This window comes from Mastigoproctus giganteus, chromosome 2 (genome assembly GCF_048544385.1).
Source record: "Mastigoproctus giganteus isolate SK-2022 chromosome 2, ASM4854438v1, whole genome shotgun sequence".
NCBI classification, from domain to species: Eukaryota; Metazoa; Arthropoda; class Arachnida; order Uropygi; family Thelyphonidae; genus Mastigoproctus; species Mastigoproctus giganteus.
In genome coordinates, this window is record NC_143576.1 from 63,380,915 (window position 1) to 63,406,271 (window position 25,357).

General features: G+C 35.3%; 1 protein-coding gene across 1 annotated transcript in view; it reads left to right on the forward strand.

The window, feature by feature from the left end:
• LOC150089320 (sodium channel protein para-like) overlaps positions 1-25,357 on the forward strand; it is a 2,114,826-nt gene that overhangs the window by 1,035,334 nt on the left and 1,054,135 nt on the right. The gene's annotated exons all lie outside the window — the stretch shown is intronic.

Here is a 25,357-nt window from a genome sequence, read left to right on the forward strand (position 1 = left end):
TGTACGCGGTACTCAAGGCATGGCCTGACCATTGCCTTATACAGAGGGACAATCACCTCCTTTTCCCTGCTAGCAAAATTCCTATATATTATTGACCCATGACCTGCCCTGGCAGCCTGTCTGCATTGCTCAGAAAACTTCATATCTGACTGCACAATTACTCCCAGGTCTTTTTAATTTTCTACCACCTTAAGTGTAGTACCACACAGTTGGTACTTTTCTCTGGGGTTTAATGTATTCTGAATGTATTCTTCAACAACTTCTAAAACAGAATAGAGATTGCATGGTTATTAGATTTCTGTTATCTTTAGCTAATGTTGAAGTTCAGTAAAATGTTTTGCTATTTCCCTGTGCAAGGCTGCTCCTTCCTACCCAGCCACTGGGATTTCAATGTGCTGAAGAAGAAAAAGATGAAGTATGAGTGGGTTAACAGTTTTACACTACAAGATAAAAGATGCATGTGATGAATTTACTATTGTACGGACCAAATTCTTGATTTCACAAAGTGGTGGCTCCCATCTCCAGCACTATAAGACTTTTTTTTTTTTTTCCATTAGAATCTTATTGGAAATCTTTGTATAAGTGACAGACAGTAACATTTTATATCTCTTCCTACTTGAGAGAGAAACATTTTGCTAAATATTCAGCTATCCAGCTGAACAAGAAGCAAACAGTGAAGCAGAATCAAATGGTGAATACGACTAGAACTACTTTTATATATATTTTTAAGATACTGTACTTTTTCAAGATTTTTTTTTGGGTCTTGGTACTACATATCCTGCAAAATATCAAAATAAATTAGTGTAAATATTTTAAAATAAACAGTCTTTAAAGTAAAATAAAAATGATTAGTAAATTATCTTCTTCAAAGTACAGTAATCGGTTTTTATTGATTCTTATAAAATTTGAGAAGCATGACTTATGTGTTTGAAATGATCAATTCAGTTGTCAACTTCAGGTATCAGATTATTCTAGAATGAAATTGAAAAGTAACAATAAGGGTTAAAAAAAGTAACAATAAGGGTTTCTTTCTTTTTTTAACATTGTTTAAAGAAAACTTTGATATTATTTTCAGCAGTTTCACTCAAATGTTGGGCATTAACTCCAAAATAAGAACAAATTAATATCCGAAAGCATTTGTGTTTAAAATTTTCATTTTTACAGGACTTCAGGGTAAAAATTCAGATCTCAAGTACTTCTCCATACTTTGACTAAAAGTCAGGAAGAAGGTGGTGATTGGTAGGTGGCACTCACTGTCCCCCCAGGTTGATATGCTCAGAGTGTTTATCCCCCCCCACTAGCTGCTGTTTTAAAATCGGGAACTTGTTTTCAAATTTTAAAACAGCTGGATGGGGAGATAAACACCCTACCTAAGCTAAGCATCCCCCTCCTCAATGACACAAAACAATTGCAAACAAGCATTCACAATAATAACCCAATCGCAGAATTCAACCGTGCAATCACTCCATTCTATGGCCACATCCGCTGCGCAGAGACAAGTGGAACCCAAATAAAGATTTTAGCTGACTTAAGGAATCTGTAGAAAGACTACTTTCATGGAGCATGCTCCAAGATGAAACTCACAAACTTAGAACACACACACACACACACACACACACACACACACACACACACACACACACACACACACACACACACACACTTTGACAAACTGAATGTTGAAAGGTTACACAGCATAACAGAAATTCATCATCTCTGAGAATATAGTTTGTTTGCCACTTGTTAGTCATTTAGAGGGATTTGGGTGTAAATTCCATTAGAGACTGGAGAACCTTCAATTTGGTGTGTACATAATGGATCTCTCATGGGTTTTTCAGCTTGCACAGCATTCAATTTGGCCCATGAACATGTACTTGTAGAAATTTAATCCACAACAAATTTAGAACAGTATAAAGTGTACTTTATACTGTTCTAAATTTGGTCAATGTGTACAAATTTAGAACACTTCATGCTGTTCTAAATTTGTACACTTTGACCAAAAGTAGTTTCTGCCCAAGGAACTGTAAATCATCCAAATAGAATAAGTCCTAATTTAACTGAGCAATCAGTTTGGGAACACAGTAGCACACTTGTTTGAATTGATTGGGGTTTGTGTCCCCACTATTGTTAAATATGGTTAATGATTGTATTGTCAAAATAATTAGTTGTAAACTCTCCGACTTGGTCATGCTGATGTATAAACAGGAATGCTTGGCAAACTGTGGCTGAGTTTTCATTTTATGTGTTCAAATTGTCACAATGCCACAAAAATATAAAAATATGTGGCTTGTTGTTAACTGAGATCTGTATATATGGGCTGCTGTAAAGAAAAAATTTTTTGGGATTACTATGTTCAGGCATACAGGAGTCACATAGCTACACTCATTGCAGAATCAAATTCAACACCAGAAAATACAGCCCCTTGTTAACTTAAACTGATCAACATGTATAAACTGATCAACATGTAAAATGTTATGAAAGTGAAAATACTGAATCTTGACTAATTTCATACTTGCTGAATTCAAAAATCACATAAAATTTTTATCGACTATGGCTCTTGGCAAAACACATGGCAACACTGCAGTTTCAGTACCACCAAGCTCATCATGCGATTGGCATCTGTTACCTTGCTCTGCATCTTGTGATAAGTTGTTGTCGTCTCAAATGCGTCTTCAACTCTGTTGCAGTAATCCTCAAATATGGCTAGGTATGGGTATGATTTGTTCTCAGTTAACGGTTGTTCTCAGTGAGTATGCTGTCATTGAAGTGTCAAGTAATCCCCCATCCACCACACTCAATTTCAACTTGTGGGGTTACTTGAAGGATGTAGTGTTTAACATAAAATCAGCCACACCTAAAGGATGAAGCAATCACAGCAAGTTATCTTATCAGTTACAGTAGAGAATATTTGTAATTCACATGCTGGTTAACACATGAAATGTTATGAAAACAAAAATTCCCAATCTTGACTAATTTCATGCTGCTGAACACAAAAATCACATTCAGATTTGTTGATTGGCTCTTGTTTTTGAATTACAATTAGGGTCTCATATTAGCAAGTTACTCTACGTTATCAACTATGGCTCTTGGCAATATGCATGGCAACACTGCGGTTTCAGCACCACCATGCTCTTATCAAGTGATCGGCAATTATCACCTCACTCTGCATCACAAGATAAGTTGTCACCTCAAATGAGGCACTAATCCTTGAATACAGCTAGGTACTAGGTGATTTGTTCTCAGTTAATGGTTGTTCTCTGTGAGATTCCTACTTTTTGTGCAGTATTTGTGTTGTGTGAGATTAATATGTCCCATAATTGTGTGAATAGTCTAGATGACTTCTATTGCTTGTGTGGAGAAATCACTTTAGCTTCAAGAAAGCATCCCTTAACTCAAGCCATAAAAAAAGGCTTACTTCTTGTACTATGCGTGTAAAGTAGGTAACCAGGACAAGAACTCGGCTCCACACATGCTACACTACCTGTTCATCAAAACTCAACACGTGGGTGAATCGAAAGGGACATTTTATGCCTTTTGCAGTGCCATGGTATGGAGGGAGCTAACACCACCTTACAGACTGTTACTTCTGTAAGGTGCCTCCTATTAGAAAAGGGATGACAATGAAGAAAAAGTGGACAGTGACGTATGCAAATATACCATCTGCAATTGATCCCATGCTTCACGGCGAAGTACTATCCATTCCAGAAACACCCAACCATTTTTCTGTACACTCTGATGAAGATGAAGATACTGATCAACATAAACTTGATATACACAAAGAAGTACAGCAGTCATCTATGTCAAGGGATCCACCATTTTGTCCAAACCTTTATCCTTCTGAACAACATAAGATCACAGAAATTGAGCTTAATGACCTCATCAGGGATCTTGATCAGCCAAAGAATAAGGCAGAGCTTTTGGCCTTGAGGCTACAACAGTGGAATATTCAAGATCAGTAGTTCCCAAACTACTGAGATCTTTGGACCCCTTCAAAAATGAAAAAATGTTTGCAGACCCCATATATAACATAAAAAATATATAATAAATAATATATAATATAATAATGTGTGTGTGTGTGCGTGTGTGTGTGTGCGTGTGTGTGTGTGTGTGTAAACACTGCATTTTCTGAAAAGAAAATTCAAAGTTTTATGTTTAAAACAACTCAACTTTATTCTTATTTTTACATAAATATATAATAACTTTATTTATCATCAATTTGCTATACATAGAATGAATAATTTGACGAGTTCCAGAGGGTTGTTTCGCAGACCCCCTGGAACTGGTGTACAGATCCCCAGGGATCCACAGACCCCAGTTTGGGAACCACTGTTCTAGATCATTCTGTGAAAGTGACAACATTTCGTACGCAAAATAAATACTGATAAATTCTATCAAACAGAAGGTGAACTTTGTAAGGATGTCGATGATGGTCCAATGGCAGCAATGAACACGAGGCACATTCCTGAAGAATGGCAACAGTTTATAGATGCTTCTAAGGTTAGCCTTTAGGCTGTGTTATTATACAATGGAAATATGCTGCTGCCTTCCTTCAATACCTCTTGCACATGCCATCCACAAAAAAGAAACATATGCAAACATGTAGAATATCTTCTTAGATGTACACTATCAGAAGTATGAGTGGCAGGTATTTGGTGATTTAAAGGTAATCGCCATTTTATTAAGACTACAAAAGGACTACTTTCTCTGTGAGTGGGATTGTTGTGTGAGAAAAGGAATTGGCCTCAATAAAAATCATTAACACTTGGAATGAAGAACGTAGCATTTGAACCTCTGGTATATCCAAATAAAGTTTTGCTTCCACCACTCCACATCAAACTGAGTCTCATGAAAAATTTTGTGAAGGCTTTGGAAATGAATGTCCTGCATTCACATACTCCCAAGAGAAATTCCCAAGACTTAATATAGAGAATACAGAGGCAGGCATTTTCATTGGTCCACAGATAAGACAACTTTTCAAAGATGAACAGTTTGATTGTGTCCTTAGTGATAGTGAGAAATCAGCATGGAAAGCCTTTCAAAATGTTTTGATTGGTTTTCTAGGAAATGTTAAAGCCAGCAACTACAGACAGCTTGTGGAAGATCTCATTATTTAGTACAAAAAAGTGGGGTACAACCTGTCATTGAAGGTGCATTTCTTGCACTCATACCTGGATTTCTTCCTGCCAAACGGTGGTGCCATCAGCAACAAACATGGTGAGTGCCTCCATCAAGACATCACAGCGATGGAACAAAGATACAAAAGTAAATGGAGTTATTGTTGAATGGTGAAAAGGGATGCTCCCGAAGCTGAATACAAGCGAAAGGCGAACAGGTCCCGTTTTTGATTCAGGTATGTTCGTAGCTACATCTCACTATCATATAAATAAAAAATTACCTTGTATAAATATAAAAAATTACTTTTTTCGAAAATAAGAGCCAATCTACCATTTTTGCACCATTTCCGTGTTTAGCACCCAAAAATCGATAAGAAGATATGCCTGTAACAAGATATGACCCAAAATTTGTTATCCGTTATCAGTTTTTAACTGATTGTCAAGTGTGATATCAATGGTGTAACTTTCAAAAAAGAGGTATGGCAACTAGTTGACCACTAGTTGCCATACAGTTCCATAATGACTAGATAATTGAATGTTAGTAACAATGAAAGTGCCCATTTCTGTGGAATACAAATACATTCTACTGATTACTTTGCATATTTTCCTAATTTACCTTAATATCTATAATGAACTTGTATAGGATTTGGTGGTTGAGGAAATATTAAACAGGGATAATAACTCTCACTTAAAAAACATTATTGTGACTGGGGATAAAGCAGACCATTTTAAATGAACGTGAAATTTAAAAAAATGTTACGTTTGAGAATTTTATTTTTTTTTGAAAAACCGCTCTCATTCATTTTAAAAATTTACTTAACATGAAGTAATGTAATAGAATTAAATGGGGGAATAAGTGGTCTGTAACTAACTGCAAGTGGGAATGTTTCACATTAAAGATTTATGAGAAAACAAAGTAAGCCCTGGACTGCAAATAAAGAGGAATTTAATTTGGTAATTAAAACAGTTTAGTTGTTGAGTAATGACTAATTGTATTTGATATGTGACCAACTTCCCATGGAAACTTTTTGCACATGTTTGCTGTGATTCTGAGAAGGGACTGTGACCACAGTTACTGGAAAATTATGTATTTTATTATTATTATTATTATTTATTTTTTTTTTAAATTTTAAGTGTTTAGAACAGAAGTGATGTTACAGAGCACAAATCAGTATTCAGTGGCAAATTTCTTCACTATTACATTGGAAAAGAAGCAATCAGAGGAAGATGTTTATTTGAAAATAGCTGAAATGGTAGAAATGCTGCTGAAAAAAATAGGCAAAATGTGTTCAATTCATCCTGAAAATAAATGCCACAAAAAGTAAGGTTCAAGGAGAATGATATAAGAAGCTAGACAGCTGAAGTTTAATCACTCTAGATGTAAGACACCCCCCCCCCCCCCAGATTTTTCAGGCTGCAGTTGCAAAGTTGCAAATGGGTTTAGTAATCCTTTTAAGTTAAAAAAACTTTCGAAAAGCATTTCAGCATCAGAAATACTTTGCAACAGTAATAATAATTTAACATTCTCATCCACTCCTGTATCATCTTATATAAAGAAAATTGTTTCATAGTGTGAACATTATTTTCAGTGTAGTTTATCGTATTGCAAAGTATAACAAATCTTTTTCTGTTATTCTAGGCTTGTAAATACTGGAAAATCGGCTGAGTGAAAAAATATTATAATAATGGTATGAAATGTGCTGAATTTGGGTCATATATTACTGAAGCTAAGGAAAGATCAAACTTTTGAGTTACCAAAACAGAAGTATGTTACTTTATTATTGGATGCCTCAACATATAAAGCAAGATTTGAAGAACTGGTTCTTTGTGTAATGAAACAGAAAAATGGGTTTTATATATTGTATTTTCTTGAATTTACTGCTAGATGGCTATGTGCAAGCAGTTGAGAACAGACTAAAAAAACTTGACGTTTCAACCAGTTGGAATAGGTACTGATTGAGCAGCCATTATTATTGGTGAAGAAAAGTGATTTGTTAAAAAAAAAAAAAAAATCGCTAAAAATCGAGTCATGTCATAAATATACACTGCATTGCTCACAGGCTAAATTTAAGAGAGCCTTCTCAATCAGTTTGCCCCTGTAGAGATTGTGCAAGGCTCATGGGGTAGAATTTTTCTCATCATAGACTGTGCTTGTTAACAGGAGAGATTGTTTCTACAGGGATGGGATACACATAAATAGAAAGGGTGCAAAAAATTTGCTGCTGTTATCGAGGTAGTGCTAGGTGGGTGAGAAAATGGCTAGCTTGGAGGGATTCACAGATTGATAGATTAATGGTAGCCACAGGCAGAGGTGAAAATGATTGTTGCACTGCTTCTATTGAACTGAGCAGCAGCCTAGAAAGTGCAGTACTGGGGAATTGAAGGACTGCTGAGGTTCATCATGGAACAAGTAAATACATGGGTTGTGTTAGGGTAACTAAGAGTAAGAATAGGTGTATGTGCATGTACACCAATGCTAGAAGTATACTAAATAAATTTGATGAATTTGAAGTGCTGGTCAAGATATCAAAAGTGGATATTGTTGGGATATCAGAGACATGATGCCACATGGATTACTGACCCATAGTCATAATTATAAGCAGTGCAGAATTGGAATTTTGGAAGTACAATGTGTACAGGAAGCATAGACAGGGTAGAATGGAAGGAGGAGGAGTGATGCTGTTAGTTAAGAAACACAAAATCTAAGGAAGTGCATCCAGTTGACATGGGTGGACGGTGCAGGGTTGAGTCGGTTTGGTGTGACATAAGCACTGGGAAAAACAAAGTAGAGAGTAGGAGTGTGTTATAGGAATAATGACTCTTATGAATAGAATGAACAATTGTACAGGGAAATAGAGTGGACCAGTAAATCAGATTGTCTTATAATGGGAGATTTTAACTTCCCAGATATAGACTAGAACTGCTGGATTAATCTCTCGCATACCAACAAGACGTTTGTGGATTTATTGGATGATTATTTTCTAAAGCAGTATGTTCAAGAGACAACCAGAGGGAGTAATACTCTGGATCTGATTATCAGCAATGATTCTTTATACATTAAGAATCTGCAGATAAAGGAACCATTAGGTGGCAGTGATTACAGTGTACTCATGTGGGATTTACTTAAGTATGTAGCTACCATCAGGGGGAAGAGTTTTTGCTTTCGTAAAGGTGACTACAGTGGTCTCAGAGAGTTTTTAAATTCTATACAGTGGGAACAACTGATGACGTTACCAACAGCAAATTATAAATGGGAAGCATTCAAGGAATTAACCTTGGAAGCTACTAGGCTTTTCATGCCATCTAAGAAATACAGTTCAAAGTTTAGCATTAGTAGTAGCATATGATGCAAGAAAGCAAGTTTATGCAGCATCAGCTAAAAAAAAAAAAAAAACCCTTCCACTTCACCCCTCCGTTTGGTCGAAATACATGTCCAGATGAGCCTTAAATTTATTTAGGCTATCAACTTCCACAACAAGGGATGGAAGTCTGTTCCACCATCCAACTACCCACTGGCTAAAGCCAAATTTCCACACATCTATTCTACATCCGTCTTTTCTCAATTTGAATTTATGCCCTCTCAGATGATTATTCTGAGCAAGAGGCAGTATCTCATCAGCATTGAGCAGGCTCAACCCATTCAAGGCTTTGTACACCTCTATCAGATCACCTCGCCGGTGGCCAGTCACCAGACACTGTAATTTGCAAAACTTAAGCTTTTCTTCGTAAGAGCAACCCTTTGTTCCATTTGCTAATTTTGTTGCCCTTTTCTGTACTCATTCTAGCAGCTCTACACCTTTCTTGAAATGAGGCCTCCAGACCTGTATACAGTACTCAAGGTGTGGCCTGACCATTGCCTTATACAAGGGAATAATCACCTCCTTATCCCTTCTAGAAAAATTCCTGTATATCATTGATAAGACACCGTGAGCTACTCTTGCAGCCCGTCTGCACTGCTCAGAAAACTTCATATCTAAATAAATAAAATAAATAAATTTTCTGTTTATACTCCGGGACGACCAAACGGTCAGAAGAGCAGAATACAAGAAACAGCACTGTATTCAGTAGTCAAGGGCTTGAACCCCGGTCACTCAAGGCACGTGTACTTATGCACCCGCACGCCTGACCACTAGGCTACGGCGGCCTCATATCTGCCTGCACAATTACCCCCAGGTCCTTTTCATTCTCTACCACTGTCAGTGTAGTACCACAGAGTTGATACGTTGCTCTGGGGTTGCTGTTTCCCATGTGTAGTACTTTACATTTGTCAATGTTAAACTTCATTTGCCACTCTCAGCCCATCTGCTCAACCTTTCCAGATCCAGTTGCAGCAGCATAGCATCAGTAGTGTCCTTAACAACCGTGCCAACCTTTGTATCGTCTACTGACTTGGACAATAAGCTTGATATACCATCATCAATATTATTTAAAAATACAGAAAACAATAATGGACCCAACACTGAACCCTGAGGGACTGCACTAATAACATTAGTCCATGATGAACAGTGTCCATTGATTACCACTCTCTGTCTTCTCCCCCTCAACCATCCCTTTACCCATAACAGCAGTTTGCCTCCAATGCCACACTGCTCCAATTTGTGCAGCAGTCTTCCATGTGCAACTTTATCAAAAGCCTTTCTAAGATCCAAGTATATAATATCAAAGTTATTCCCTGCATCCAGTTCTTTTGTGACTGCATCATAGTATCCAATCAAATTGGTCAGGCAAGACTTCCCCTTAACAAAGCCATGCTGTGTCTGAGCTATAACTAAAGTCTTGTCTAGATGATCCTGCAGTGCTTCTTTAACCAGTGCCTCCATTAATTTTCCTGGAACAGAAGTTAAACTCACAGGCCTATAATTACTTGTGTCAGCCATTGATCCTCGTTTGTGAATTGGGGTCACATTTGCACTTCTTCAGTCTATGGGTACCTCCCCTGAGTCCAAGGAAGCTCTCATAATTATGGCTAAGGGTTTACTTACTTCCTTTGCTGCCTCCTTTAATATAACTGGATAGATCCCACCACTCCAGGTGCCTTTCTTGTCTTTATCTTCAACAATTTCTCCTGCACTTTACTCTCAGTTATTACAAGGTTATCTAGCTTATTACCAGAGTTGAATACACCTCTGGCATTCCCCTCGCTGAATAACTCCTCATCTGTGAATGTTGATGCAAAATATTCATTTATTTTATTAGCTACATGAGCAGGATCATCAAGAGTTGAACCATCGATATCAAGTGGACCAATCTGATTCATCCCCTTCCTTCTGGAGTTTACACAAGTAAAGAACTCTTTGCTCTTTTTCTTTGCATCCCTTGCCAAAGATTTCTTGTAATCTGCCTTCGCCTGCCTAACCTCCTTTGTAACTTGGTTACAGATCAACTTATATCTATCATAGGCTTCTGTGTCACGTGTTAATTTATATATATCCCATGCATTTTTCTTCTCTGCCATATGGCTCATTAGTTCATCTGACATACATTTAGGCCTAAACCTTGAACAATATTTCTTAGTTGGTATGTAAAGCCTAGTAGCTTCCAAGATATGTTCTTTGAATGCTTCCCACTTTGAATTTGCTGTTGGTAACATCATCAGTTGGTCCCACTGTATAGAATTTAAATACTGTCTCGGACCATCGTTGTCGCCTTTATGAAAGTAATAAACCTTCCCTATACCCCTGATGGTAGTTACCTCTTTGAGTAATTCCCACTTCAGCACAATGTGATCACTTCCACCTAGTTGTTCCTCTATCTGCAGATTTTTAATGCATGAAGAATGACCACTGATAATCAAATCAAGAGTATTACTTCCTCTAGTTGCCTCCCGAACATGCTGATGTAGAAAACAATCATCCAATAAATCCACAAAAGGCTTGCTAGTGTGTGAGTGACCAACCCACAAATTCCAGTCAATATCTGGGAAATTAAAATCCCCCATTATAAGACACTCTGATTTACTGGCCCACCCTATTTCCCTGTACAGTTTCTTATTATACTCATCAGAGTCATTATGCCTAGCACACTTACTCTCAATTTTGATCTCCCAATGTTTATGTCACACCAAACTGACTCCACACTGCACTGTCCAGCGATGTCGACTGGCTTCACTTCCTTGGTTTTTATGTGTTTCTTAACTAATAGCATAACACCTCCCCCCTTCCTATCCTGTCTATTCTTTCTGTAGACGTTGTATTCCCCAAATTACAGTTCTGCATTCTTTATATCTGTGTGACACCATGTCTCTGATATCCCAACAATATCCACCTTTGATGCTTTGAGCAATATCTCAAATTCATCTGGCGCCTCCGTAGCCAGGTGGGAAGCAGCAACAGTGCGTAACACATGCTTCTTGATTAGACCGGGGTTCGATCCCGTCACCACCAAATACGGAGGATGCGAAAAGGTCAGGGAATGACCACTGCATATTCCCAGAGCAATATGGCCTTAGTTGCTAATGCTCCAAATAACAAACAAACAAACTTCAAATTCATCAAATTTATTTACTAAACCCCTAGCTTTGGTGTACACGCAAGTATACATGCATCTGTTCTTTTTCTTAGCTACCCTAACACAACCCATGTGTTTATTTGTATTGCAATGACTCCCAGCAGTGTCTGAAATATCCTGCATCTTGTTTTCCAGGCTTCTGCTCATTCCAATAGAAGCAGTGCAAGAATCACTTTCACCTCTGCCAGAGGCTACTGTTAATCTATTAATCCTTGTATCCCCCCCCAAGCTGGCAGTTTTTCAACCCACCTAACACTGCCTCGATAGCATCAGCAAATATTCTTGCCCCCTTTCTGTTTAAGTTTATCCCATCCCTGTAGAAGCAGTCCCTTCTGTTAACAAGTACAGACCAGGCTGAAAAAAATTCTATCCCTTGAGCCTTGCACAATCTTTCCAGGGCCGAATTGATCGACAAGGCATATCATCATCAGTTTAGGCCTAAATAGATGTCAGATGACCTAATGAGACTCATGGTAGGGAAGAAAAATGCATGGGATGCATATAAATTATCAGGAGACACAGATCCCTATGGTAGATATAAGATAGTCTGTAATCAAGTCACAAAGGACATCAGGCAAGCAAAGGCAGGTTATGAGAAATCTTTGGCAAACAATGCAAAGAAAAGCAGTAAAGACTTCTTTACTTATATAAACTCTAGAAGGAAGGGAATGAGTATTTTGCATCTACATTCACACATGAGAATGTCTGTAGGGAAGTGGAGGCCAGAAGCTTACCAAACTCTGGCATGGAGCTAAATGATTTTGTGATAACTGAGAGGAAAGTGGAGGATAATTGTTGAAATTGAGCATAACATAGGCACCTGGGGTGGATGGGTTATATCCAGTTATTTTAAAGGAAGCAGCAAAGGAAGTAAGCAAACCCTTAATCATAATTGTGAAAGCTTCCTTGGACTGAGAAGGAGTCTTAATGGACTGGAGATCTGCAAATATGTCCCCAATTCACAAAGGGGAATCAAAGAGTGACATGGGTACAGACCTGTTAGTCTAACTTCTGTTCCAGGGAAAATAATGGAGTCATCACTGGTTAAGGAAGCAGTGCAGGATCACCTAGACAAGATTGCGGTTATAGTTCAGCATGGGTTTGTTAAGGCATAGTCTTGTCTGACAAATCTGATTGGATACTATGACGTGATCTCAAAAGAACTGGATGCAAAGAATAATTTTGATATCATATACAGTCATACCTCGCTTAACGTAACCTCTGATAACGAAGCTTCGATATAACGAAGTCGGCAATTTCAAGCCCCATTTAACATAAAAAAAAATATTCCAGTTTAATCACCTGAAATCTAAACAAACTGAAGAAATTACAGAAACCTTTGGGGCTTCTCGTGGTTGGTTCGAGAAATTTAAAAAACGGGCCAGGATTCATAGTGTAAAATTAACAGGAGAAGCTGCAAATAAGTTTCCAAAAAAACTAAAGGAAACAATCGAACGTGAAAATTTTCCAAATTTGGTGTTCAGTGTTGATGAAAGCGGTTTGTTCTGGAAACGGCTACCAACAAAAAGCTTCATTTCTATTGAAGAAAAATCAGCTGCTGGGTTCAAAGCAGCCAGAGACCGTTTAACGTTACTCTTTGGATCAAATGCCTCTGGCGATTATAAATTAAAATTGTTATTAGTTTACCATTCAGAAAATCCAAGGGCATTAAAAGGTAACATAAAAATGAATTTACCTGTAATATCGAAAGCAAATAGAAAAGCGTGGGTTACCAAGGAGTTATTTACTGATTGGTTTGTTAACCACTTTTGTCCTGAAGTAAAACGGTATTGTCAAAAAAAACAACTTTGAAGAAAAAGCTCTTTTGTTGTTGCTCCGGGACATCCTACTGATCTTAACACGTTGGACACATGCATTCCTGTCAAAGTTGTGTTTCTTCCAGCAAACACAACTTCCCTGATTCAACCATTGGATCAGGGAGTAATAGCATCATTTAAAGCTTATTATCTGCGTCGAACATTAAGCAATTTAACTGAACTAGAGGATAAAGAGGAAATGACAGTTAAAACTTTTTGGAAAAACTACACCATTAAAAACGCAATTGAAAACATTGATAGTTCTTGGAAGAAGTCACTAAGAAATGCTTAAATCGAGTTTGGCGCAAAATATGGCCAGAAGTTGTACTAGAAGAAGAAAATAACATCATCCAAGAAATTAGAAATGAAGTTATCCAGGTGGCTCAATCAATAGGTTTCGAAAATGTCGATGAAGAGGATGTTAGAAATTTATTGAATGCAGAAGATGATGGTTTTTCAGTGGAAGATTTAGAAAACCTTGTTAGCAACGAAGACAAAGATAATGATGACGAAGTTAAAGAAGTTCCTGCCGAAAAAGTGTTAACAACCAAAGATTTAAAAAGGTGCTTAAATGACATTGAAAACGTTTTAAATTTTTTTTAGTGAAAATGATCCCGATTTAGGAAGAAGTGTTATTGTTAAGCGATCTGTGTTAAATGCAATAACTCCGTATAGGCAACTGTTAAATGAAAGAGAAAAAGAGCATAAACAATCAACTTTACACTCGTATTTTAAAATTTATTTTATTTTATTTCTTTTTTATTTATTTTATTTCTGGGTAATTGTTTGTATGTAAGTTGACTGTTTATTTAATAAAACTTTTCTTTGTTCGAAAAAAAAGCTTTTCATTTTCTTTACGTAGGAACGTATCCCTATTCTGGCCATAGTATTTTTACCTCTGAAAACGAAGTTTCGCTTAACGAAGTAATTTCGTGGAACGCATCCTATTCGTTATTCGAGGTATGCCTGTACTTGGATTTTAGGAAAGTTTTTGATACTGTGGCACACTGAGGCATCCATTAAGGGCAAGTTACTACAATGGATAAAAGGATGGTTGAGCTGGAAAAGACAGAGTGCTTATTAATGGACACTGCTCTTCATGAACTAATGTTATTAATGGAGTCCCCCCGGGTTCGATGTTTGGCCCACTGTTGTTTTTGGTATTTATCAATGATATTGATGAATGTATATCAGGGTTAATGTCTAAGTTTGCAGACGATACGAAGGTTGGCAGGGTTGTTAATGATACGCTACTGCAACAGGATCTGGAAAAGTTGAGCAGTGGGCTGAGAGGTGGAAACTGAAGTTTGACATTATTATTATTATTATTAGCCATATAGTGCAAGGAAGCCTGAGGCTTATGCTGCACACCAACCAAAAAAAAAAAAAAAAAAAAAAAAAACCTATTACCCTGAGAGAGAGAGAAGTAGAAAGGAATCACCAAGAAAGAGAAGAATGATGATATCCAGCTCAGGACCCTGGGTGTGCCAAGCCATACTCACCAGATGTGAGCCCCTGGAGAGATTGAGAAATGGGTAGCAGTAATCCAGAGTGCTGTATCAACTGAGTGGTACTACACTCAGGTTAGTGGAGAATGAAAAGGATCTGGGTAATTGTTTCATCAGAAATGAAGTTTTCTGAGCATAGCAAAAAGGCTGCAAGAGTAGCTCATGGTGTCTTGTCAATGATATACAGGAATTTTTCTAGCAGGGACAAGGGGGTGATTGTCCGCTTGTATAAGGCAATGGTCAGGCCACACATTGAGTACTGTATACAGGTCGGAGGCCTGATTTTAGGGAAAATGTTGAGCTGCTGGAATGAGTACAGAAAAGGGCAACAAGATTGGTGAGTGGAACAAGGGTTGGTGTTACCAAGAAAGGCTCAAGTTCTGCAAATTTTAGCTTCTGTAGTCTAGGCACCTGCAAGGTGATCTAATTGAGGTGTATAAGGCCTTGAATGGGTTGAGCAAGCTCAGTGCTAATGGGATTCTTTCTCTTGCTCAGATTATGCGACTAAGGGGGCATATGTTCAAATTGAGGAAAGACAGTTGTAGAATAGATGTACAGAAATTTGCCTTTAGTGAGTGTATGGTTGATAGTTGGAACAAACTTCCATCTGTTGTATTGGAGGTCAGCAACTTAAATAAGTTCAAGGCAAAACTAGACAAACATTTGGACTGAATGGGAAGGGTTTTTTTTTTTTTTTTTGTCTGATTGCTATATAAGCTTGCTTTATATGTCTCTGCTAATGCTAAAGTGTATTAAGAGTCACAAAAAATGCAAATTGCATGGATAATGTTAATTTTGTTCTGAACAGCTATACCAATTTTATACTGGCTTTCTCTGAGGTGGATGTTGTTTGTTTGTTTGTTGTTTGGTTTTTAGGAGCATTAGAAACTAAGGTCATATTGCTCCGGGGATATGCGGTGGTCATTCCCCAACCTTTCCACATCCTCCGTATTTGGTGGTCATGGGCTCGAATCCCTGGCTACAGAGGCACCCTGAGGTGGATGCACTAGTTATAAAATATATCATAAGTTCTGCAGCAGCAAATTCTGACTGTTGTCTATTATGATAAGAACACTTGATATACTTGCTTCATTGTACCATGGCTCTTGCAGTAACTATTGAAAATTTAAAAGCATAAAAAAAAAAAAGTAAGCAATGTGATAAATTTACAAGAATTGGTACAGAGATATTCCAATGTAACAGAAGGCATGTATATAATAATATTATTCAGCATAAAATGTTTTGTACGTACCCCCCCTTTTTTATTGTTACTCACTCACAAACGTGCGCATGTGTACACGAGCCATATCATCTTTGACTTAACCATTTTGCACCTTCCAGGATCCCTACTGACAGGTATTATCACCGTGGTTTACTCAAGCAAAAACTGACTATGTAGGGTGGTCCCCAAGTAAGATAACTATTTTGGAATAACTGCTGTTGTAAATATGTATAAGTTATGCAAAAATACTTTTATTTATTTATTATTTTTTTTTTTTCGGAATAATTGGTTAGAAAAAGTACCATTAGTCTTACAATGAAGAAGAGTATTGAAGTTGTAGCATGGAAAATATGATAATGCTGCAGAAGTTGCACACCAGCTTAAGAAGTTTTTTTTTTTTTTTTGGACATAACCACTTATACTAAAGACAGATAAAGATTGATAAAGTATGTACAATGCACAGTCTATCAAAACCTGGTGAATCTCGTATCTCAAAGACATCTGTCAATCTGGAATTTGTAAGAGAGGATATTGAAAGAAATCCGAAAAAACTAAAAGAAAGTTAAGTTTGGAACTTAAAATACCTAAACAAGCTTAAATAGAATCATAAAGGAACTTAAATGCAAGCTTATCATCCCATATTGCTAAAAAGTTTGATGAGGATGGCCCAGATAGAAGATTTGAATTTGCTGAATGTTGGCCATGAGAATTACAAACCTAGATATTGTTGACAATGTTTTGTTGGAGTGTTAAAGCCACATTAAGCTATGGAACTATTCATTGCTATAAGTGTGTCTGTTACTTTCTTCAACCCCCTTTTATTCTTTATCAATTTAATTGCTCTTTGCTTGAGAGTCTGGGATGGAATTTGGACATGAGGTCTTCTTGGATCTTTTTCTTTGACGGAATGTAGTGTCTCAGGTAGCTTTCTCAGGAGGAAGCCACCAGACTATTAAAAGACAAAATCATTCCATTAACGCAACCCAAAATCAACATACAGCATTGCTTTTTTTTTTTTTTTTTTTAATGCAGGATGGAGCTCCAGTTTACCATCTAAAAGTTGTCTGCAAATTCTAAAGCAAAAAGTTTCCCTGTTGATAAATTGGATGGTGGGGTTCTATTGAATTGCCACTGTGCTCCCCAAATTTTATACACTAAAATTATTTTTTGTGGAGGTTCTTAAAGGATAAAGTATTTAGCAATAAGGACAGTCCCTGTTTGAGCATCAGCAGTCAATTAATAAATAATTCAAGAATATTATTGAGGAACTGTGCTTTTCTGTGTGTTGCTCTGTACTGAAAAGACTACAGTTTTGTAAAGATCAAAATGGTCTTTATAAAAAATCCCAGATGTTGGAATTTTTATTTATTTATTTTTTTTTTGTTGAAGTTTGTGTATGTTTTTTCTATTGTGCTAGCATTAATTAAAATATGTATTTATATAATGTTTTAATTAAAATCTAACATGTTTCCTTACTTATGGACTACCCTCTATCTGTACTTCTTGTTTTGTTTTTTTTTTGTTTTTTTTTACTGATACAAATTTTTGCTCTATTTTTCTCTCTCTCTCTCTCTCTCTCTGAGTTATTAGAGTACTTTTGCCTACTTTTTTCTTTAATAACCTTTACACCCCTCCCCCAGAATCACCTACTGGAGTACCGATACATATAGTATGTAATGACTTCTGCTCTTTCCTTGTTGCATAGTATAGGATAGGCAGATAGCATTCCATAATTCCCTCAGGTTTAATCATTTTTTTATGACTGTCAATTATTACTTTTCACTATCCTTATTACTCTCATCTTTTCACCAAAATTCAGGTTTGGTTTTGTCATTGCTCATATTCATGTATACTACCTTTATATATATATATATATACCTTTATATGTATACTTTATAGTCTATATATATATAGACTTTGGGTATGGGGTAAAGTATAGTCTAAGGAACCATCTGCTGAACCCATAGTAAAAATTCATGTCAGTACCTGTACAGAAAATATTATGAAATAAGTTAAGTGAAAGTACTTAATGTTGTAATTACAATGATTTTGGTGTTTTCTTCAGGAGTCAGCCCCCAAAACCAAGGGAAATGCAACAAATAAGTAAGGCCTCTGTTTCGAATATGAGATATACTCAAAACATAGTAAATTTTAGAGATTTAACAAAAGTGAGGAAATTGTATAATAACTGACTATATCTCATGGCTGACACTACAGAGGCAGAGATGAAAAGTAATAACCAGAATAAAAAATAAGGAAATAATTTATGAAGCAAGCAAGAAAGGAATGAAATGAAAATGATTAAATTTTGAAGAAAGAGTGAAATAAAGTTAAAATAAATCAGTTGGCTAAAGTGGTACTTACTATTATGCCATGCCAATGTGTGTGTGTGCCGTAAGGTGGAATGTGTGCTGGAATAAGCTGGAATGTGTGCCATAAGGTGTAAGCCAACATTGTTGGCCTATGTCTTATGCTTCATTGTTGGCCAACAATGCCGATTCTGTGTGCCGAGGCGTAAGCCAATAGTGTTGGCTTATGACTCACGGCACACATTTGAGTATTGGCATGGCACGGTAGTAAGTACCACTTTGGCCCACTGATTTATTTTAACTTCATTTCGTTTTTCTTCAAAACTTAATCATTTTCATTTCATTTCATTTCTTTTTTGCTTTGTAAATTATTTTTACGCTGGTTATTTCTTTTCATTTCTGCCTCTGTAGGGTTAGCCATGAGATATACATAAGTTGCCAAGCCTAAAGAAAAATATATAAAGAAAAGCAATATAATGAAGAAGGATATGATAATGGATAAATAAAACAAAAATCTAAGCATATTGTAATAATAAGTACGAAAATGCAAAAAATAATAATACATTAATAGTGAAATAATACATCGAAAGCGAATTAGAGATAATGGTATTACAGTAACGTGGGGTGATTTTTTTTTTTTAATAGTAATTGATATAGAAAGCCAAATAGGAGAAATTTGTTAATAGTAGCAACACTGACATAGTATATATATGGCGATCTATCCAGTAATTTTTTTAATGTTCATATTATTAATTTATGTCTCCATGTCTTAATTTAAAAAAATCTCCACCTTGTAACATTAATACCATTACCTCCGATTAACTTTCAATATATTTATTTCACTCTTAATGTATTATTATTTTTTCATATTTATTACTTATTTGTTATTATAATATGCTTAGATTTTCATTTTCTTTGTCCGCTTTCGGTGCCTCCATAGCCTGGGCAGAAGCAGCAGTGCGTAGCACACGCTTCTTGATTAGACCAGGGTTCGAGCCCACGAGCCACCAAATACGGAGGTTGCGGAAAGGTCAGGGAATGACCATCGCATATCCCCAGAGCAATATGGCCTTAGTTGCTAATGCTTCTAAAAACCAAATAACAGTTGTCTGCTTTCACCTCCCTTCTTTTTCCTGCTTTCCTTCACATTCTTTTCCTTAGATTTGACAACTTAAACATTGAACATTGCATACTCATCACTTATTTATTTATCTTTGACCACACATGTACACAGGTTGGTTGGTTGAAATGAGGGTTTTTTGGCACAAGGGCTTCTAAGGCCAAGATGCACTCCCCCCACACACACACACACAGGTTGGGTGTTTCAATTAACAGGGACCAGGGGAGACTATCTTATTTATTAGGTTTAAGCAAGTTGTTTGCCAAGATTTTTTGGCATATGCTGTTTGATATATTTGATTTTATGTTACATATTCAGCTGAATATCAATGTTTGGATTTTACAATTTCAAAATTTGCCATTCATCTGCTTTTTACTAAGTGGAAAGCCGACCGCGCTAGCCTGGTGGGTAAAGTGCCTGCCTGCCTGTAAACCCAAAGGTCGTGGGTTTGATTCCCGCCTCGGGCTTGGATAAAAGTACTGCAAAAACCTTGGGAGGTGCATTATGGCCACAGAAACCTATGCGCCAACAACCCAAAAAAAAAAAAAAAAAACCTAAGTGGAAAAGCCAAAAATTGATTGGTGTATTTCTGAAGTGAACATAACCAATTTTATTTAAAGAAGAAAAACAAAACAAATATACAATGGTTGTATATGATCTTCTCTCTTCACTGGGTATTTAGCTGTATGGAACAGCTGCTGTACAGGAGCAGTTTGTGTTGCATCTCCTTGCACTACAATTGTTGTATTTTTTTTTATTATTTTTATTTTTTTCAGATAAAATTATATTTGTTTGATTGAGAGCAGGGAACACCCTTCCCATTGTGAAAAAAGCAGTTGATTAGGCAATTAAATTTATAAATTGTGAAATCTGAACAGTAGTACTTGGTATAATTTAAAAATAAAGTTTTAAATAGCCAAGCCTAAAATAAGCAAGATAATTCCTAGTGCCTTTTATTTGAAATACCGTGTATATGCCTGTATTCGTGCATGTGTGTGTGTTGAATAGAATAACAAGAAAGTGGAAATATGAGGGTAAAAAAAAATGGGGAAATAGTCTAGTGCAATGAAAGGCAGAAAATGTGCAAAACTTAAGCAAAGCATGGCAATAAAATTATAATCCAAAAAAAAAATAATAATAATAATAAAAAATGACTTTAAGAAAGAAAGTGAGGGAGAGAATAACTAATAGATAAATAATAAAATATGAATAATAAGAAATATACAATTACAAAATTGAAAGATATGGATGTTATTTTTACAAAAATAACTAAAAAAATAACTTACAAAACCAGCCTCTCGTCAGGTGCCAGTAGCCAGAATTGCAAGCAGAATAGCAACATGTCTTCATTTCTAATAGTATTAGTAAATTAATAAGAGGAGTTTACCTCAATATAGTACATAGAACACTTCCGTATGATACCCTCCAGAAATTAAAACGGAAAAAAACGAAAAAATCGACAACTTACCGGTACATTAAAGTAAAATATAAATATTTTATATGAATATTTTCGTTAGATTCTTTTAATTGCGTTAATTTGATTTTGAATTGTGTTAAACTGATTATTTAATTATTTATATTTTACTTTAATGTACCGGTAAGTTGTCAATTTTTTCGTTTTTTCCGTTTTAATTTCTGGAGGGTATCATACGGAAGTGTTCTACGTACTATATTGAGGTAAACTCCTCTTACTAATTTACTAATATTATTATCAACGTGGAACATATTGAGTATTACAGCTCTGATTCATACTATCTTCATTTCTAATATAAACCACAAGCCAAAGGGTAAAATGCTTAAACATAAATAATGAGAATTATTCATAAATAATAATAAAAATGAGAATAAAATTTATTTAGTTGCTGAACTAAATAAAAATGAAAATAAACTTTAGTTAACAAAATAAAAATTACAAGAATTAAAATGTGTTTTTTTTTTTAGAAAATGGCTTGTGAACTTTACAGTTCACAATGTGAGGACAAATTAAAATTGGAATTGATAACTAAAAGTTATAGAGACATAACAAATTAGTCTAATAATAGTTAAGGTAAAAAGATTTGAAACATAATTAAAAGCAAGGGCCTTAAGAGAGAGCAAGAGACTTGAGATAACACTTAGGCAAAGTTACAAGCAATAGCTTGCAGTAAAAGCAAAATGTTATATGAACATAAAAATGGAAAAAAATAAATGAAATTTGAAGTAACATATAGCATATTTGGTCTAATGTCAAATAAAGCAATCATATATGAAAGTATAAGGATGATGGTAATAAATTTTCTACAATATAAGTTTATACATTAGTAATAAACAGTGTAAGTTTATTACATTGTTTACACGTAAGTAATAAACCTACACTTGAACCCTTTACAATGTAATAAACTTACATTGTTTATTACTAATGTATAAACTTACACTGTAAAGAGTTTATTACTCTCATACTTATCTAATACTTTCATATATGATTGCTTTATTTGACATTAGACTAAATATACTGTATGTCACTCTAAAGTTCATTTTTTTTTTTTTTTTTCATTTTTATGTTCACATAACATTTTGTTTTTACTGCAAGCTGTTGCTGTCACTTTTACCAATTTTTTATCTTAAATCACTTGCTCTCTATTAGGGCTACTTTCTTTTAACTGTTTTAAAATCTCGTTACTTTACCTAGTATTAGTCTAATTTATTATATATCTCTGTAAATTTCAGTTATCAATTCCAGTTCATAGTGTCAGCCAATGTAAATAGTTTATTTACGTCATCATCATCATCATCATGAACTTGGTCCACCTTAGGTCTTTTAAGACCTGTTCCGTTTTGGCTCTTGGAGGTGGTCTTGATCTCGCCATCGTTGTCTTGGTCAGCCAACATCTCTATTTACATCTTATTTACATATGTAAATAAACTATTTTCTAAAAATAAAAAACCCTTTTAATTCTTGTAGTTTTTATTTTGTTAACTAAATTTTATTTTTGTTTTTGTTATTTTGGTAACTAAATTTTATTCTAATTTTTTTATTTGTTTATGCTTTTTACCCTCTGGCTTGTGGTTTGCATCAGAAATTAAGTCATATGTTACTATTTTGCTTGCAATCCTGGCTGTTGGCACCTGATGAGAGGATGATTTTGTAAGTTGTGACAAAATTGATAAAATAACATCTTTATTTTATCAATTTTGTAATTATATATTTCTTATTATGCATTATGCATATTTTATTAGTTATCTGTTAGTTATCTTCTTTGTTTCCCTCACTTTCTTTCTTTAACTTAATATATATATATATAAATACATATATTTTTTTTTGTGTGTTATCGTTATATATATATATATATATATATATATACGTATATATATATATATCTCTTTTGTGTTTACTTAACTTTGCCATATAGATAATAATCAAAATGAACTGCTGATAGTGACATAAAAAGAATACCTTTGTGTATGTGTGTGTGTGTGTGTGTGTGTGCATCTCTTTACATATGCATTCACACACATACACATGCATACACTAGTTACCTTTACCATCTTCATTAATTGACCTTAATGAATTTAATTCCTCTTGCTTTTCTAAGCTAAAGGAGTAATTTCCCCTATGTTGTTTTTGGTGAGGGCGAATATTGATAATGAATTGCCATTCAGTTGCTCTGGCAAACTTTTGCAAGGATATAATTTTTTTTGCATAAAATTTTTTGGTATAATCATGTAATCGTGATTATGTGTTTTTATGTAGTTTACTATATAATCACTTATTCTAAAGAACCATAATTTCTGGCGCACTATGGCCATAGTTGCCGATGCGCCCAATAAATTCCGAAACAAACAAACCATAATTTCATTTTTGAGTTTGCACACATGTGACATTCTCTCACATTATCTGTCATCTTATAATTCTAAAATACAGGACATAAATTTGATTTGATTTACATAAATTATTTTTATTGTGATGATGATTTGTTCTTCTGGCTTAAATGGCTTACATGTTGTTTGAAAACTTTAAAAGTTTCTGTATAGAAAAACAAGTAAAATTACTTATAACTGAAGAATAATGCTAATTTTTAAAACTGTTTCCATATATGCTTGTGTATACATGCATGTTTTTTACATATCTTCAGTTTAAAAAAAAAACAGCTATTATGGATTTTTTTTACTAAAAAATTAATTTCTCATATTTAAGTTTATTATATTTTTGAAGTTTTTAACAATTAAATGCTCTTTGTCAGCTAAGCAGAATTCTGATAATCTTAACTTGCTTTGCTTTTGAAAATATAAATTATCTCTATGTCACTTTGATTCTTTGTAATTTTAGGTGAATGTGAATTCTCAGTTTTATATTTCTTTTGCAATTTATTTATTTTTATGAACCCTTGCAGCCCTAATAATATTAAAATTCTGCTTCTGTATTAAATTTCATATATTTTAAATTATTTTAACAGTTCTATAAAAATGTAATATAAGATTTTTTTTTATATAAGCCATGTGATTCTTACATATGGATGTGTGTGTGTGTGTCTACACACACACACACACACACACACACACACACACACACACACACACACACACACACACACACACACAACATGCAGTCAGAAAGTAATAGCTAACAGCAAACCAAATTCAAACTAACAGCAAAAGAATGAAATTGAACATTAGTTTGAAAGCTTAGACTTCAACCTGCAGAAAATATTCCAAAATACTCTTACCATCATTGTAACTAACCTGTTTTTTGCTATTGTCGCAATAGCAATAAACAGCATGTTGTGATCAGATTCTTTGTTTGCACAGAATCTGCACAGAGAATCAACTGTTGCTAATGTGCAGTGTTAAGTGAATAATCTCAAATCAGGCTGTGTGTTGATGATGAAGCATATTCAGGTAGGCCAAAGACATTCACCGATTTAGATAGTGTGTGTGTGTGGAAGCTGTTATCATGTCAGATGGGCATTTGACAATTGATGACATTTTATTCATGTTATTTACTTGAGTTATTCACATGGTTCTGTCCACAAATCCTGCACAATGGACTGATATGATCAAAATTGTCTATCAGATGCATGTCAAAGACTTAGATGCCATCAAATGAAAATGCAGCCTCCTGATGTCATGGTTAAATGGGAAAGGTGGGCAATTTGTAAACACAGTTATCATGGGAGATGCAAGTTGGTTTTACCTGTTTGTACTTTAAATAAAGGTGCCTCCGTAGCCAGGTGGTTAGGAGCAGCAGTACATAGCACACACTTCTTGATTAGACCGGGGTTCGAGCACATGACCACCAAATACGGAGGATGTGGAAAGGTCAGAGAATGACCACTGCATATCCCTGGAGCAATATGGCCTTAGTTGCTAATGCTCCTAAAAACCAAATAACAACAACAACTTTAAATAAAGCACATTCAAAACAGTAGAAACATTCCACTAGCTTATTGATAAAGAAATTCCTGGCACAGCCTTCTGCCAAAAATGCTACTACACAAATATTCGAGGGACTGCTCTTTCATATCCTTTCCATGATGATACTGCAGTTATTGGTAACTGCAGTATCCTCATGGAAAGGATACTGCAGTTATTGGTAATGCCTATGTGAATGTCTTGCTAAAACATGTCCTTCCATCACCCATAAATACCCACATTTGAGAAATGGATTCATTCTGTGGCATGATGTTTTCCTCTATCATGTTCACGTTGTCAATGTTTCTAACTGATATAACCATATTAAGATTCTCCTGTGCCCTCCTTACTCCACAGACTTCATCCCTTTGA